Source organism: Centroberyx affinis, unplaced genomic scaffold, assembly GCF_046629955.1.
Source record: "Centroberyx affinis isolate AG114_WGS23_722 - 3 ecotype Tasmania unplaced genomic scaffold, CSIRO-AGI_Caff_v1 ptg000412l_1, whole genome shotgun sequence".
NCBI classification, from domain to species: domain Eukaryota; kingdom Metazoa; phylum Chordata; class Actinopteri; order Beryciformes; family Berycidae; genus Centroberyx; species Centroberyx affinis.
In genome coordinates this window covers 144,451-153,640 of record NW_027279079.1, presented here as the reverse complement: position 1 = coordinate 153,640, position 9,190 = coordinate 144,451, and the positions used below count along the sequence as shown (strand labels likewise).

The following is a 9,190-nucleotide window of genomic DNA, read 5'->3' as shown; positions in this document are numbered from 1 at the left end:
TTTCCACCACAAGATGGCACTATGACTCTTTAAATCTCCATTACATTGGGCTGGGCTGCTTGCCTGGGCTCCATGGATAACCTTTTGATGTAAATAAATGACATTAGGTGTGTTATTATATAGATCTGTTGCAGCTGTTTTCTTTTGGGAGAGTAAAACATGTTAGATAAAGTGGGATGTACCGCAATTCATTTTCAGTTGGTTTTCAGTTCATTCATTTTATTTGTACAAAAAAGCTCTGTCCAGTAACCTGGAGCACTTTTGTATTTTGAGATTTGTTTGAGTGAGAGTGAGAGAAGGTCCTGTAACCTGGTGCAGTTTTGGAGAAAATTTAGCTCTTGATTTTAACAGAAAGAATATCCTACATTATTGTGCAATGCATGAAATGCACTTGACTAGCATTTACTTGTTTATAAAAAATCTGTGAATGTAAACATCTTTAGTGATTATCTTAATTTTCTGGGGAGTACCCCACCCACCCCACCGAAGTATGGTTCCCCCAGTAAAACATGGCCATTTCCACCACTGAGCATACATTAGGTCAATGTTTGAAAATTGTAATAATAGACATTACTATTTTGATGATTTTTCATTTTACTACGCAGCCTTACAAGGGAGCATAGTCTGCCAGTGTGTGATGTAGTAAATGGGTTTATGGCTTTGTGTAGGAGCATTGTGTATCTATTTACTTGTCTGGTAGTAGTCATAGATCTTGACCACTGCTGCCTTCAGGTTCTGCACTGGGAGCTCCTGCACAAGCTCTAAGCTGTAGTTGATGGGTATTCCAGACAGTACCTGTTGACAGAAACATAGATGAATGACCAGGGACAGATTTGGAGAACATCATCTGAAATTCATCGCTGTGAATTCCTCTCACCTCCCGTATGTAAAGGAGGACATGATCTTCTTTCTGGTCGACACGATCCACCAACAGGGCGCGCTTGAGCTGTAAAGAAGTAATATTCAGCTGGGTTATCTGTGTATCCTGTCACCATAATATCTAAGAATGATGCAGTGACAAAACTTTACCATTCAGGTGAAAGACACTCCAATAACTCACCTTTTTATAAGACTCTAGGTCTGGGACAAAACCAGAGAGCATTTTGATATCCAGGATCACCATGTTTGTCATGGCCTCTTTTCCAGTATATCTGTAGTAGAACCATAAATGTTTGATATTGTATGTAGCACTATTTTACTTTCCCCTAATGATTATATTTAACCTACAACATAGCATAAAATGTCAGCATGTATCACCAATCACTTAGTACTAGCTAAATGCTGGATGCAGAAGAATTGCAGTATTCATCTATCATTGCTGTAGTCTAGATCTTATGGTTGATCCTTACTGGAATGTTATATTCAGACTGAGTTTAGGTCTCAGAGAGTTGCTGGTGCAGTCCGCCTCTACTTTGACCAGGATGCTGAAAGTGGTGTCATCAGTAGGAGTCGGGATGTTGTAGTGAACAGCCATCTGGGAAATTGATACACAAGGATGCTTTCAGTAGTCATGCAAAGTAAGCAATATTTTATAAGTTATAAGTTATGTTAAGTTGGCACTGGCTACATTTAGATACACAGAGAACTCCCATCTTAACCCAGTTATTCCAATAACCTTGTTTTGGGTTGATGCACGCAAACATCATAACTGGGTTTGAATAACCTGGTAAATTTATAATCTGATGATGAGAAACCTGGTTAAGATTCCTGGCTTACTCCCATATTTAACATGGAAGCAGCTTACTACTTTCACTGTCTGTGTAAACTCAGACTCAGGGCTATGGGTATATTTTGATATTAACAAAAATCATGTCGGCTAGCAGTACTTAATAATACTGTGACTAATGGGATGATCATTTCTTTCCCTTGTTTTAGAAGTAATCTCAAAAAGGGAGGAGTTGCTGCCAGCCAAACATTTTCATGCTGTTCTAACTGTGGACGGGACAGCTCAGGTAGACAGGAATGTTCTGTTAAAGGTCCCATATTATTCAGTTTCATGATTTTGCTTTCAAATATTCTATTGCTCAGGATATTAATATTGTTCATCACAGGGTATCAAAGCGTAGACTGAGTAAAGCCTCAACCAGAGTATGGTCAATGTACATTTCTTTGCTTGTAAACAGTCACTGATATCATCAGAAGGAACATTGAACCAATTTTAGGAGTTACAAGCTCGTCCACTGACCTGCATTGAGGCACATGCAGTACCCTTCACCTCCAGGCTGTACTTTCCTGTCACATCCTGCAGCGCCCTCTCCTGGTAGAGCAGCTTGTTGCTCTGGTTCACATCAAATGTCAGCTGGCCGCTGGGAGACTGGACTGTCACTGTGCTTGAACCATCTGGACTCAACAACAGAGTAGAGTAGAGGGCCAGGGCCTCAAGAGCCACCACTGTGTCCTACAACACACAAACCCAGTTCCACTTCAACAATAGCAAACAAATGTATACATACTTGACAAATATATGAATTTACACGTTTATGTATAAAGCACATTTCATATTTAATAATCCATATTTAAGTGAATGAATGAAATTTTATTATTGTGTCGTGCATACAATTGTATGCACGACACAATTGTACACAATTGTATACACCATAAATTCAAACAAGCCAGGACCAAAGTACAGCGTATACACTGTCACACAACAAAGAAAGAAAATAAAGAAACAAAAGCATATTTCACCTTCAGATCTTCAGACCATCCTTGGCTAGGACAGAACTCCTAAATCACTGACAGAAGCTTACTATGTGTTACTGAATAATCTAAATAAATATTAATTAAATAATCTATCTTGCCTTCTTTTCCAGGCTTTTGAGATGAAGTTAGCAATCTGAAACACATCAAAATTAAACAGCCATTCCAGTTTTTCCAGAATATTTCAGGGTTTTGTCGAACAATTTCATGGAACAGTAACTCTCTTAGGTCAGCATAATTTGTACAGTACAAAAGAAAATGGGACTCACTTTCCACTTCACCCAAATCACAAAGTTCACACAATTTGTTTTCCTCTGGAATATTTTTGAATTGACCAACCTCAATAGCCAGAGGAAGAATACCAGCTCTCAACTGTGCAACCAAAGATCTTTGGCTTCTAGATAGACGAGATGTAACATATAGTTCAGAGCCAAAATTCTGTTTGATATGCACATGTGTCCTTAATTTTGGCTTTGACAGAATGTTTTCAAACCATTTTTCTTCCAATTTCAGTGAGAGCCTATTTTTAATTTTACATTACAGCACAGATTATTCCTGTAGATACATAACATCCTCCTCAAAAATTGAGTAAAGCTCTTTTGCCCATGGAGAACTGTGTAATTTGCTTCACATAAATACTTTCTTATTTATTCTGTCCTTTGCCATTTTGATTAGATGGTTCCACAGTTGGATCATTTAACATTTTTGTTGTACAGACCCTGGTACCCAGCCCATATCTCCCTGAATTGCTGGTATCGGAGCAAATCTATGGACCCCCAGAAACATTGTATAGCTCTATTATGTATATTGTCTATAGTTTTAGATTCTTTTAAGCCCCACACCCCTGCAGCAAAATTCACTATAATTACGATGACACATGCATCGTAAAGTTGGGTATATGCAGAATAGCCAAGGTCATTGCATACTTTCATTTTGTTAATAACTGATCCCAAAGCTCTCCCAGCAGAGTCAACAAGGGACCCAATTCCAGCCTCATAAGTCATAAATTCATCAAGAAAGAAACCCAAGTATTTATATGCACTAACATATTCTAAAGCAACTGAGCCAAAATTAATTCTTTGTGTACTTCTTTCCATACCTTTCTTTCTGAAATTTGTGTTTTGCTCTGATTTATAGCTAATCTCCACGTACAACACCACAAACTAACCACATTTAACATATTCTGTAGGTCAGACTCAGACTCTGCCAGTAAAACTATATCATCCGTGTATAATAAAATACCCAATTTAGTATCATCCAAGCATACGCCTAAATTCATTATTGATCTCAACACAGGCAACTGGGCAGCTATACAAGGTCTGGATTGCTTTATAGAATCTACCATCCACCCCCACTTCCATAACGCCTTTTGAAAATTAACAAAACATGTTAATTTGGTTTGCCTTCAGCGATTCTAGTTCTAATAATAGTTGATACTGAATGTATATGATCGATACAGGCTTGTTTCTTTCTAAATCCATTCTGCTCATCGACCAGAAACTGCCCCATTTCTAAATATTGTGTGAGCTTATTGTTCAGTATATTAGAATACAATTTGTAAGCTATACTAAGGAGGCTGATGCCCCTATAATTAAGTGGTATTCTGGGGTCATTCTTTGATGACTTTGGAACAGGTTTAATGATGGACTTGTACCATACTGATGGGATTATACCATGTTCAAAGCATGTCTTGAAAAGATAAAAGAGGACCTCTAAGAGATGTGGAGATTTTAAAGCTCCATTTGGGATACATTCTACTGCAGATGCCTTATTCAGTTTTGCTTTGTCTATAGCCATTTTTACTTCTTCTATAGTAATGTTGTGGTTCAGAGATGTATTTGGTTATATCCATAGCCATCTCCAACTTACATTTTGTAGCACAAATATAATTTAAGAACATGTCATCAAAACCAGATGGAATATGATTTCCTGAAAATAAATCTGCAGAAAGTCTTTCTCCCATTTTCCAAGCACTACCTCTTTTTTGTTTTCAGTGTCACCGATATCTAGTATAATTTCCATTGGGATTTTCTTTAATTTCTTAGGGCCCAATTCATTTATTTATTTCCAAAATTGTTGTGGGTTGTTACTTTGTAATCGATCCAGCTGTAGTGCTTGTCTTCTCCTAAACTGCCTTTTGTAGATCTGTATACTCTTATCAAAAAGAAAGTTGCCTTCTGGTCAGTGGATCCTTACATTTGACAAATTCCCTTTCTGCCTGTCTTTTATCATTCCACAGTTTTTTGAGTTCTGCATTCCAATACGGCTTAGTCCTACTCATTTTGTGATATGTCTGACTTGAAAAATCTAATTTTGTCAATAGGCATGTATTCACTCCCCTACACATTATAACACAAAATAATCTATACCAATTATCAATATTAATTTGTGTTTTCTCGTATCCTTCTAATTTACTAATAAGTTCCAACAGGGCAAGAGGACACATATTAGAAGAAAGAAAATTGTTTGGAAATATTCTAGGTCGTCTTTTAGTTGGACTGACCCCAGTATCAACGTCAGAAGAATGCATCTCAGTAGTAACATTAAGTTTAAATTTAAGCATTAACAAAGAATGGTCTGATAACCTGTATCTCTTCCCTATAAGGTCAATACAAACAGGGTTATTGTTCAAAAGCTCAGATGAGGTGATCACTTTAAAGTCAATACAAGTGTCCAGACAATCATGGGGGGTTATTCCACAACAGCTTTTCCTCTTGATGATATAGATGTAAAAATTGTCATTAGCAGGATTTATTCTGCCATTTAGGACACAGCATTTGCAGTCCCTGAGAAAGTCAAGAAACGATTCCCCATGACTGTTTATGGTTATGTCTATGGGCGACTATTAAAGTCACCACATAGATAAATGACGTCAGCATCTAGGGAATAGACCTGAGCCAGCAGATGACTAAAAAAATTAACTGAGTCCCGTCCTCTTGTAGATCCCTCTGGTGGTAAGTAGCAGGAAAAAATAACTAAACTAAACTGCAGCTCCCGGTGTTCCAAACGTACTCCTATTATCCCGTCCATGGTTTTATCCATCACGTTTATTCTAAAATGTTCCAGCAGATAGTTTTTGACCAAGATGCCAACTCCTCCTGATGCTTTTCTGGCTCTTACATGTAACTTCCTATTGTTACCAAACCAGGTATAACCTGGAAAATCAATCTGATCATCGCGTGGTAGATGTGTTTCATTTAATGAAATGATATCAGAGTTTAGAGTCTACAGTAGTAAAATTCTAAGTATTAAGTGTATATTTTTTTGCCAGTTAGCTAACTTGCGCTCTGATAAATTGTGTTTCTTTGGCTCCGCCCATTAAGAATTAACTCAACCAATGAGATTATTTCGGCCTCCAGAACAGCTCTACCTCAGAGAAATGTTTGTAGAACTAAAATCCCAGTCTGCCGCTGTCTGATTTGTACCTGTGTAGAGGAGAAGCCTCCGTAGGGGTTCTGCTGGCTGGCCAGCCACCTGACGATGCGGGAGGCATAGTCCAGGTCTTCAGTAGTAGGGGAGGCACTGAGTTTGGCCAGCAGCACATAGGAGCTGATCTCCACAGACAGAGAGGCTGATGTTTCTGTGGCTTTCTGAGACCAGTGGAGGAAACCCCCTGAAAACATCCACCCACAAACACAAAAAGGCACAGTGTAAGTTACCTTGACAGTAATGAAGCAATAACAATTTGCTTTAGGAAGATGTCTCACCTTGTTGCGATGCAACCTTGTCAAGCACCGCCAGAAGCTGAGCCCGGATCTCCATGTCTCCTGCCAGGGTGAAGACGTATGCCAGCAGAGCTGTAGTGTAGGTGTTGCTCAGATCATTGATGGACTCCCTCAGGCAAGACAAGCTGCTATTCACCACAGTATGCTTTAACAGATAAATCATGTTTTGATCAGTCCATGGACCCTTATAATAACTTTACTTTCAAGAGGTGAAATTATTCCATATACCTTAACAGAGCAAGTGACAGATGTCTACTCTGAGGAAAACTCCTATAATATAACTTCACTTCAAAAATCATAGGTACAAAGAAACCAACAAGAACCTACACACTGATAAAACTTGATGAAATCCAAAAAAAAGCCAAGTGATGCAAAAATGCACCGCCATTTATTTACATGAGGTGCAAATATACACTTTTTTTTGTGCCTTTTTCACCTCTGGTAAATAAATTAGCATTTGCATTAGTTGGTCTCTTTTGGATTCCTTTCATTTTCATCAGTGTGGATGTCCTTTGGTTGAAAATTCCTTTCAATCGTGCAGCTGGGTGTGAAAACAGCATGAGAGAGTTGTACTGGAAAGAGTCTATACTCACAGATGCTGACATATTCATCTCCAACAAGGCAGCAGTGATGTAAGCACTGAGAGTCACTTCATCTGACACTCCACCCTGTAGAGAGGAAACATAACGTGTGCATTGTAATGACGATTTTACCTCCAATGTCCAGGGTGGAATTATAGATAGCAATCTTCAGTATCTAATTACAGCAGTAAACAATGAACTACATACATTTTCAGAATGGTTCAAAACTAACAAACTTTGAAGGTAGAAAAATTTGTTTTTACATTGTTTACATTTACATATGAAACTTTTGAATATTCAATTGCTGAAACACCAAAATAAGTGCTAAAAATGTTGAGGTGATGATTGATAATAATACAATTTCTTTAATGTCATTATCTAGATTTTTAGGCATTTTAATTGATGGTAAACTGTGCTGGAAACCCCATATTAAAGAGATTACATCCAATATTGCCCAAAAATACTGGTATCTTAACTCAAATTCGCTATTGTCTGGACAAAAAATACAACTCACATGTACTATTCTATGATTTATCCTTACACTGATTACTGTAACATCATCTGGGCCACCACCCATCCTACCAAGCTGAAACGTATCTATCTCCTTCAAAAACGATACGTTCACACACAACTTACTCAGCTCGCTCACAACGCTCTTTGAGAAATTAGCTACACTTAGGGAGACTGAGGGAGACACTTGATAAGCCCCTCTGGGTGTCTTTGGTCTTCCTTGCACATGCTCATCATGATTATGATCACTTGTTGAGTGTTTGCTCTACATATTTAATGGATGGTAGATACTATGGGTATTTTGTATGAACTACACTTGTGTGCTAAATAAAAAAATAAATTGAAAAAAACATAAATGGAATTCAATAAAAATGTATATTTCTACCCCAAGTCTGATCAGTGTGTACATTTGGTCAGTTTCAATCATGCTCATACAAACTCAATAGAGACGTTTCCCCCCTACCTTCATCCTGTTGTTAAAGAGTTTTCCAGACTGTTGGAAAGAGCCATTGCTTTGTTGTTTACTCTCCAGCCAAGTCTTTGACAGTTCAATTACTGCTGGGTCAATGTAGATGAAAGACTTTGCTTTCACAAAGGATCTCAGCACAAAAGCAGTCAACCTGAGGCCACGAAAAACACTGATTAGACATTCACTGACAAAATATATACAGAATATGTCTAATTAATTAATTAAGATATGCACTTATTTGCAAATATTCGTATATCCGTCTTGTGACAGTTTGACTTTCTGTGTTCTCTTGTTTATTTTTTATTTTGTTAGGGGTGCCAGCCAGGTCTCTCTCCTGGCATTTAAGATTGGTCAGCCAGGTTTTTATTTTGTTTGTAGTTTTTTTTTTCTCAGTGTTTAAATCAAACCTCACAAAAGGATGCACACCAATAAAAATGTACACCCTACACATCGAATGACCATACTCAACCCAACAAGAACACAAACACAAAATCCTTGTGCAGAACCAAAATATTCATATATTTAAAGACTTTCACAAAAAAAACGCCCAAAATCCCACAGTCCCAAAATTCACAAAACAAAAAATATTCCAACTCAAAATTCCACTACGGGTTTTCTTTCACAGTTTGTTTTAGTCCATATAAATCCTGTTGCCCAAAGAAAAAAAGAAAATTAATTTCAGTTCAGTTCATGAATGTAAACAAAGTTAAATTCAGTTCAGTTTGTAAGTAGCAACCAAACAAGCAAACAAACAAAAAAAAACCTTCAAGTTCAAATAAATAGTTTTTTTTTTACTTATGGAGTCAGTCAGTTCAGTCCAGTCAGTCTAAGAGTCTGGGTTTTTGCTGCTGGGTTGTGGGTGAATGACCGGCTTCCATAAACAACTGAGCAGAGTGGATCCGGGAGAATGCAGATTACTGTTGATTGGAGGATGTCTGTCTGTGGCAGATGAATAAACGGTTCGCACGGGTTTAATGTGACCTTACTGTATCTTTTACCGCGCAATTGAGCGTGTTGCGGGGGTCGGAGTGTGACGCAGTGACAGATGTCAAAAGCGGCTGGCTGGCTATGCATTTGTTTTCTTTCATATGAACTATTATGAAAAAATATACATTATTGATTTAAATGAATAGTACCTAATGTAAAATATCAGATAGACGCATATTATGCATATTCAGAAGCATATTATGCATATGCGACTCACGGGG

The 9,190-nt window shown here is 37.7% G+C and overlaps 1 pseudogene; it reads right to left on the bottom strand.

Annotated features, from left to right (window-relative positions):
• Nucleotides 1–681: 681 nt before the first annotated feature.
• LOC139641942 (alpha-2-macroglobulin-like) overlaps nt 682–9,190 on the bottom strand; it is a 39,732-nt pseudogene continuing 31,223 nt past the window's right edge.